Raw genomic sequence first — 8,582 nt, forward strand, 5'->3', positions numbered from 1 at the left:
GCCTATATATGTCTTTGTACCAGTTGACCGCTGGTCATTATATCCTTAATTTGGAGATATTGCACGGGTTTTTGGTTTGCACACTTTCTATTAAACCATCCTTTTTCCCTGAGACTTGGCGTGATTGCTTCCTTTTTGTTCGCACTCCCTGCCCGTCACAGTTTTCATATATCTGTATACTTTAAATTTGGGCATTTGTTTGAGCCAATTATGCTCAAGAGTTTCCTTAGGACTTGTTGCTCTAATACAGACAGTGCTAAGATAAGCATTTGAAAAGCTTTGATAAGCTTCTTGTTGAGTCCATCATAATGTGTGTTGTCCTGAGTCCATAATGAGTGTTGTCCTGACTCAGTCTTTCATAATGTGTGTTGTCCTGACTCAGTCCATCATAATGTGTGTTGTCCTGAGTCCATCATAATGTTTGTCGTCTTGAGTCCATCATTGTGTGTGTCATCCCGAGTCCATCATAATGTGTGTCGTCCTGAGTCCATCATAATGCGTGTTGTCCTGAGTCCATCATAATGTTTGTCGTCTTGAGTCCATCATTGTGTGTGTCATCCCGAGTCCATCATAATGTGTGTCGTCCTGAGTCTGTCATAATGTGTGTCGTCCTGAGTCCATAATAATGTGTGTTGTCCTGAGTCCATCATTGTGTGTGTCATCCTGAGTCCATCATAATGTGTGTCGCCTGGAGTCCATCATAATGTGTGTCGCCCTGAGTCCATCATAATGTTGTCCTGACTCCTGATTAAGAACAGGGCTGCCCTCACTGAAGGCTGAATTATGACAGTTACAAAAAACTCAAAATTACAAAATTCGAGAGGTGCACGACCTCGCGAATCGACAGCGCGCATTGTTGGCACGCGGAACCTCGTGCTGGTCGCGATGCGGCTCAGGGATTACCTCACACACAGCGCCGTGAGCAGTGCCCTAGTGCCTGTAAATTTAAATTGTAATGGTCCAATGAAGGTAAGTTAAAAACCAGGACATTTCCTCACTTAAAAAAAAAAATCCAAGACAGGACATGAAATACGTCCCGGAAAATACGGACGTTTGGTCGCCCTACACAGTAGACAAATCATTTTTGGCACTTACAATTAAACTGCAGTTAGCAGCGAATGACTCGATATGCATATTACTATTATGAGTGCTATCATATCGCTTGTGTTTTTCAGATTTCATATGAAAATCCAGTGCTTTACAGCCCATTGTACCAAGTTTGAATGTTTTTCGGCAAGTTCACATCGCGCCTCATACGAATCACTGGAAGGTTTCAGCCAGCCACAATATTTTTCATCCTCCAGCCACTTCACTGAATGGACATTTACCCATGTCTGCATCCTTGTATTGTTGTTCCCGCCGCAGCCCTCAAATAAGAAAAGCAGCGTGCTGGCAGCTAAAGCATCGTCTGCTGTTTCCACCTGTTAGGTGACGTACTACTGCCATTAGGCGGAGTATACGGCCGGCGGAAATGATAATTATTGTGGGATATACATCGGTAAAATAAAACAGAAAAACTGAGCAACACACTTATTTAATGCCTCCCCTCCTAAAATTCCAGACATTTTTAGACCTTGAATATGTAAAACTAAATTTAAGACATTTTAAGACTTTTTAAGGGCCCGCGGGTACCCTGATAGAGCAGAGCCCAATGAAAGGAAAAAAAATTAAGCTGCTTTATCCTATACTAATACAAGAGGAAAAACTAACTGGCTAACTTGCAAAAGGGGTTGGTAAACACAGTCAGATTAAAGCAAATAACAATCAGCGATTTAAAAAAAAAATCTCATATAACTGAAATCACAATATCAAAGACTTATAAGCACAAAGAAAAGGAGAGGAAGAGGGCAAACAGAAAACAAGCCAATACCAAACTAACAGCATCTGCAAAAGCAATAGCGCAAAAGCAATTGCGACGCTTCCTGGTCTCCAAATGCCATTCTTATGTGTGAAGACCCGCCCCTGTCCAGTCCAAGGTGCTCCAGGATAGGCTGATTGCATCACGGTATGAGATGGGATTGCTCAAGCAGCAAACTCCCTACCATGACACGTAACAGCATGCTAAATATATATTCCTCAGATCTTTAGATCTTCCTTAGATCTTGTTTGTATTTACATATACAATAACATGCCACTTATTATTCAAATGTAAATAGTAAATTTTTCCACAATGATGCCTGTTGTACTTCATCTTATTATCTTCTGGGAGGTAGCTGTCACTTCCAGTCAAAAAAAAAAAGCTGGTTGAATAAAAACAACTTTAAGTCAAAAATTTGCATAATGAATAATTTCGGGCAGCACTGTATATAACAATCTCATAAATAATCTCATAAATGTACACATATATATTTGCATATTTATAAAAACAATTTTATCTTTTACAAAATCTTTTAATCTTTTTAGTCTTATCCATTTAAGACACAAAAAGTAAAAGGCTCACTGTGCAGCAGTAACAAACTAGGCATTCTCTAAACTAATGGTGAAGTTGACTCAGGTGACTCAGAGACGGGCGTCCTGTCACTCTTTGCAATGAGCAGTGATGATCACAGTAACCTGTGAGTGACTGGGATAGGGAAACACAATGAGCTGCAAGTGAAAGACATGCACTAATAATTGGAAGAGGAGGAACAGAGTGTGTCCTTTTAGGCTGGCAGCAGCACACCATGACAGAACCCTCCCACCTCTGAAGACCCCACCAGCCTCCTGGAGTGGGTCCATCTTGGTCGGTGCTGTGCTGGCTTCCAGGATGGGGACTGTGGAAGGAGGCGGCGAAGTTGGGCTCTAGAATTTAGAAGTGTATGAGGTCCCATCCTCATCAGATGTGTAGCGTGGATGGGGCCAGGTGTCTGGTGCCCAAACCCGGCGTGTGGTGTCCAAGCCAGGTATCTTGTGTTTCAGCCAGGTGTGTGGTGCATAAGCCAGGGATGAGTTATCCCAGAGACTTGATTGATATGTAGGTTTCCAGGAGTTGTTGTATGGGACACGTGTGTGACTGGGAGTGAGACAGAATAGGAGAGAATGATCAGACATGCACTTGTCATACCAACCATGTACACAAGCTCAATAATACACAGAGGCTCAACTGGTACCTGCTAGTCATATTGTGTAGGGTTGGAAGATGCATGATTTTTACTGGTTTACATTAATATTATTAAACAGACAATCTCTACGCAGTTCAATATGAGCTCACTGTAACCATCCAGTTGTGCAGTAAGCAGCAGACATGTATAAAGTATTAGAGACCCATACTTGAGTAAAAGTACAAGTACTCCATCAAAAAAGTGACTTGAGTAGAAGTTGAAGTGTTCTTTAAAAACTTTACCTAAGTGGAAGTACAGAAGTATTCAAAATTTTTTGTACACTATTTTCCGGGACTATAAGCCGCTACTTCCCCCCCCCCAATTTGAACTATGCAGCTCATACTGAGGTGTGGCTTTTCTGTAGATTTTTCTTCACCCGTAAGGGGGTGGAGCAGAAAGTGAATCAGGTGGTAGGTCAAAGTTGTAAATCAAAGAAGAAAGTGCTCAATTTCATTTAGCACATGTAAGCAGCAGGCACGACGGAATTTTTTTTTCAAACCAACATGTGTTGTGCCAAATTCCGAGTCCCCTCGTTTGCACACGCATAAAGACGCTACAGATATTAGGCAGTTACAGTGACTATAACTTAGTTCATTGAGCACTCTAGTTTTGTCCTAACTAGATATTTAGACATAATACTGCTGTAATATTGCGTAATCATGGTCAGAGGTGAACTTCGGTATAGCCAGTGTGTATTTTATTTAAAATAATTAACACCCTTGAGCCAGTGTGGCTTTGGACATATATAATGCCGTGCCGTTTGCTGTGATGGATAATTAAAGTCTAGCTCTTATTTATGCATAGAAACATAAATCGACAATATAATCTGTAGCGTCTTTATGCACGGATAAACGAGGGGAGTCGGAATTCGACACAACACCGGCTGAAAGCCAAAACTGTTGCACATGAAATGTTACAGGCACCATTCAGAACTGATAAGTTCTTAACTGATAAGTTCAGTTAAATGTACAATGAGTCCCCGCCTAAAGACAGGGTTAGAGACTGAAAAGTTTGTTGTACAACATTTTCCATAAAAAAAAAACTTGGTAGGTGCAGCTTATATTAGGGTGCACTCTATAGACCAGAAAATACGGTATATTTTCTAAAAATGTATTACTCAACTACTGAAAGTAAAAAGTAGAAGTATTGTGTTTTGTTTTTTATACATCACTTACAAATCAAAGCTGTCAAAGAAAACAAATACAAGTGTTCTGTATGTAAAAACAAGTAGCAACTTAAAAAACTGGGCTTAACACTTCGTACACAATCAAAACAGATAGCCTACGTTGCGCAACATCGTAGGTTTGATGCAGAAATACAAGTTATCCTTAATTTAGCTGAGAAAGCAAGGTGTATTTTGGACCTTAAATCCAATTAATGTTGCATTGTGTTCCAGGTTTGAAAAGTGCTGGAATTTAGGCTAAAGTACTGGAATTTAATCTAAAATGCCTTATATTGTAACTACTTCGTTTCACAACAAATATCTGTCTGGGTGAACAGTTCCCTTGTATTACATTATTCCAGGGTGAAACATGAGAGAATGCGAAGATGTTAAGATTGCGCGTTTGGAAAGTAAACAACCATTAAATAATGTGATAAAAAGCGAATTATTTCGAATCATTTTGAGTATATGTATAAATATTTAACTTAATTAAGTTTAAGGTGCTGGAAAATATTGAAATGGACCTTGAAGGTTCCGTACAAGTGCTTTAATTCCACCTTGTGAATGTGTATGAACCCTGCAAATCATGTTCATTGCTTCACGGCGCACACGAAGTTACAAAATTTGAGAAGTGCACGACCTCACACACGCCAACACACATGGGCGGAGCCACCATAATTGCATCATTTTTGCTGCGTGGACGCTTGCGGCCAGGCCCGTTGACAGTCTTGCTAGGGCCCGGGACAAGAAAGTTTAATGTGCCCCCCCCCCCTCCGGCGCACGTCATTTGAAATTCGTCATTTGAAATTCGTCATTTGAAATTCGTCATTTGACAATCCTTCTGTTAGGTCATAGCTGTTTCTGACAGCTGACTGGTTTATACTTGACGCGTCGCGAGGGTTCGCGCGAAAATGACGTAATCGCAGTGGCACCGCCCGTGTGCGAGGGCCTCGCGCACTGTCCATTCGCGAGGTCGTGCACCTCTTGACTTTTGTCACTTCGCGCGCGACGCGCTTCAGCGCAATGAACAAAGTCATGTTTGCAGGGTTCATACACCTTTATAATGTGGAATTAAAGCACCTGTACTTCACTTTAAAGGTCCATTTCAATATTTTCCAGCACGTTAAACTTAATTAAGTTAAATATTTATACATATACTCGAAATAATTCGCTTTTTATCACATTATTTAATGGTTGTTTATTTTCAAAACGCCCAATCTTAACGTCTTCATGAGAACTGTTCAGTCAGACAGCTATTTGTTGTGAAACGAAGTAGTTAAAATTTCAAGCATTTTCAAGTACTTTAGCCTAAATTCCAGCACTTTTCAAACCTGGAACACAATGCAACATTAAAATTCGTCAGGTAAATGTTTTCCTTTCTTTTCTGCGCTCCAGATTTCTGTATTTACTTTAACTATCCACCACTGTATTTCCCGCTGTTGTGCGGGTACCAGCCGGTTACGGTCGGTGCTGGATCAAACCATTTTCCAGTGGGATGCGGGGGTGTATGCACTTAATCGAAAATATGCAGATAGGTAAAAAAAACATATATATTTTAGCCATTGAGTTTATTTTGAGTACAGAATTTTATATTAATGAAAGATTTCAAGATTATTTAAAAATTATAGAGTTTAAATAAAAAATAAATTGCTGGGCTCTTTGATGGGCCCCCCTGGCCCTGGGGCCCGGGACAACAGACCCGGTTGTCCCCCCCTGTCGACGGGGCTGCTTGCGGCAGTCACGCCGCATCAAGTGAACCTAGATTACGAAGATCAAGTGTTCAGTGAAGGCAGCAGCAGAGGTGGGACGTGACCGAGTAACTATACAGCACGTAAAAAATGTATTGGAATAAAAGTATTAAACTAATGGAAAAGATGTAGTATTTAGTATTTAAAGTGAAAGTGGAAGTAGGAGAAAAAATAATACTCCAGTAAAGTACAGATACAGCATTTTAGTACTTAAGTACAGTAGTGAAGTAGTTCTACTTCGTTACTATACATCTCTGGTAAGCAGTTCATACTGTATGATTGGGCTTTATGTTGTCAAATTCCGTCTTTGACTCCTTCTTCAGGCTGTCCTGTGTGTAGTATGCATGCATATCTGTCTGTATTTGTTAGCCTGTATATCGGTCCATTTGTGCATGTTACTTAATTTTTCCAAAACCGATTTATCAACTCTTGTTACTTTTTAAGACCCGCAGACACCCTGAGTGAGAATGAGTGTGACACATTCACTGAGAAGAATTAGCCTAATTAAGGGCAAATCCAGAATCATTGTCATAACTGGCAAATCGGTGTTTGAGCGATCAATCAGTGCACCAGGTCCTGCTTATAGCGGTGTGTAATACGATTTCAGGAGCATCCTGAGACAACCCAAGACAGGTGGAGTCACATGACAGACCTGTGTCACCCTCAAACTAACATGCACATCCCATGTCGGACCTCTTCTGGAGTGAATCTCAATTGTACACCAAAATTGATCTACACTAAAGTGGGATCCATTTTCTCTTCAAGAGTCGGCCTCCTTTTTTTTTTTTCAAGAGTCGGACTATTTTATTAAGTGTTAATTACTTTGTTGCTTGTTTGTAAAAGGATAATTCAGTGTTACTAATTATGTGGAACATGGGAACCATAAGAGCATGTATGTTTTACAAATTCCAATTATTTATTCACCTCTCTCCTTTCTGTGTGTGCTGTTCCTCAGACATTTTGGAGGCCATATCTCGTCTTACAGATTACAACTGCAAACCTGCTGTCACGGTGAGGCGGCCCCCTACCGGCCGCCTCCGTCCACAGCGGCTGTTGTTGTTGTTGTCTGGTAACGTCATGTGCGTCCCTCAGGTGGGCGGAGCCCGTGATCCGTCTCACCTGAGGGTCATTTGTTTGCCTATATATGTCTTGTCTTTGCACCAGTTGACCGCTGGTCATTATATCCTTAATTTGGAGATAGTGCACGGGTTTTAGGTTTGCACACTTTCTATTAAACCATCCTTTTTCCCTGAGACTTGGCGTGATCGCTTCCTTTTCGTTGCTCACCCCTGGCCGTCACACCTGCAAACACACATTCAAATAAATTATGCAAGATACATATTCAACTGTAATGTTTGTCACAGAGGTTCTCAAAATCATTCACACAGAGAAATAGGAAGGATAGATATTTCCTCCACTGTACTATCAGTTCCCGGTCACTACATACTGTCTGTTCATAAGACACTTATAAGACTCTACAGTCGCCATTGTACTTCCTTACCTGAACAAGACCAATAGGGTTGAACAAGTCCAATTGTTCTTTGTTTACAGAACAAGACCAATTAAACACAAAGACAGAAATATCAAACAAGAACTTAGGTACACACAAGTGGGACTCAGTAAACAGATAACACAAACCGGACAGACTCCTGGGGGGTATTCCACGAAGCGAGCTAACTCAGTAAGCCGGGCTTTTTAAGACAAGCCTGGCTCATTTTGCTCAAATTCGGTTCCACAAAAGAGGCTAGACTTGAGCCTCGCTCAGTTACTACAGCAACATATACGTTTGAACTAACCTGCTCCGTACCAGGCTAGAGTTGAGGCTTAGCTTAGCGGGACCGCTTCTATTGGCTGAGCAGCGTGATGTCTTATTTTATTAATATTAATACTTAATACTTATTTTCCACCATTATTTGCAAATAAATTCTTTAAAAGTCAGACAAAATGATTTTCTCAAATTTTTTTTTTCACATTTTGTCTCTCATAGTTGAGGTCTACCTATGATGTCAATTACAGGCCTCTCTCATCTTTTTAAGTGGGAGAACTTGCACAATTGGTGACTGACTAAATACTTATTTTCCCCACTGTATATACATATATAAATTTTTAAAGAACACTCACCCTATTCAGTCACACTAACAAAAATGAAGAACAGTCCCAGCCAGTGAACCATACTCCAAGGTATGTAAAGCCTCTCTGTGATGGGAGAGGGAAGTTCAAAATAAGGAAGCGTTTAAGCCCTGACTTTTCTGAAATAAGGAAACAATAACCAACAGTCGACTGGTAAAAAGACAAAACAAATATATAGACAAACAAACAACCCTAATGGACCACACACGTCTGAGGGAGGAATACAACATTACAATGACAGCACATACACAGAACACTGCAGCTGCTGATGGAGGTGGCCAGCAGGGGGCCTTAGTACCGTGACAAGGACACATAAGGACTCACCAAAGCAAGTCATCTTTCGTCTTTATTAACATCCCATTGATATTTTTAATTTCTCGTTTGTTCTATTCATACATAAACATAGTTCCTTCTCTTCAGCAAATGACTCAGCTCACACATTAGTGAAATTAACATATTAAT

The 8,582-nt window shown here is 40.5% G+C and overlaps 1 long non-coding RNA gene across 1 annotated transcript; it reads right to left on the reverse strand.

Moving 5' to 3' along the window:
* Window positions 1-1,223: 1,223 nt before the first annotated feature.
* Window positions 1,224-8,253, reverse strand: LOC143481774 (uncharacterized). The gene is made up of 3 exons (XR_013122068.1): window positions 8,112-8,253; window positions 6,915-7,292; window positions 1,224-2,992 (listed from the first exon to the last, which is right to left on the reverse strand). It is a non-coding gene; the product is annotated as an uncharacterized LOC143481774 (long non-coding RNA).
* Between the last annotated feature and the right edge of the window lie 329 nt (window positions 8,254-8,582).

This window comes from Brachyhypopomus gauderio, chromosome 18, assembly GCF_052324685.1.
Source record: "Brachyhypopomus gauderio isolate BG-103 chromosome 18, BGAUD_0.2, whole genome shotgun sequence".
NCBI lineage: Eukaryota > Metazoa > Chordata > Actinopteri > Gymnotiformes > Hypopomidae > Brachyhypopomus > Brachyhypopomus gauderio.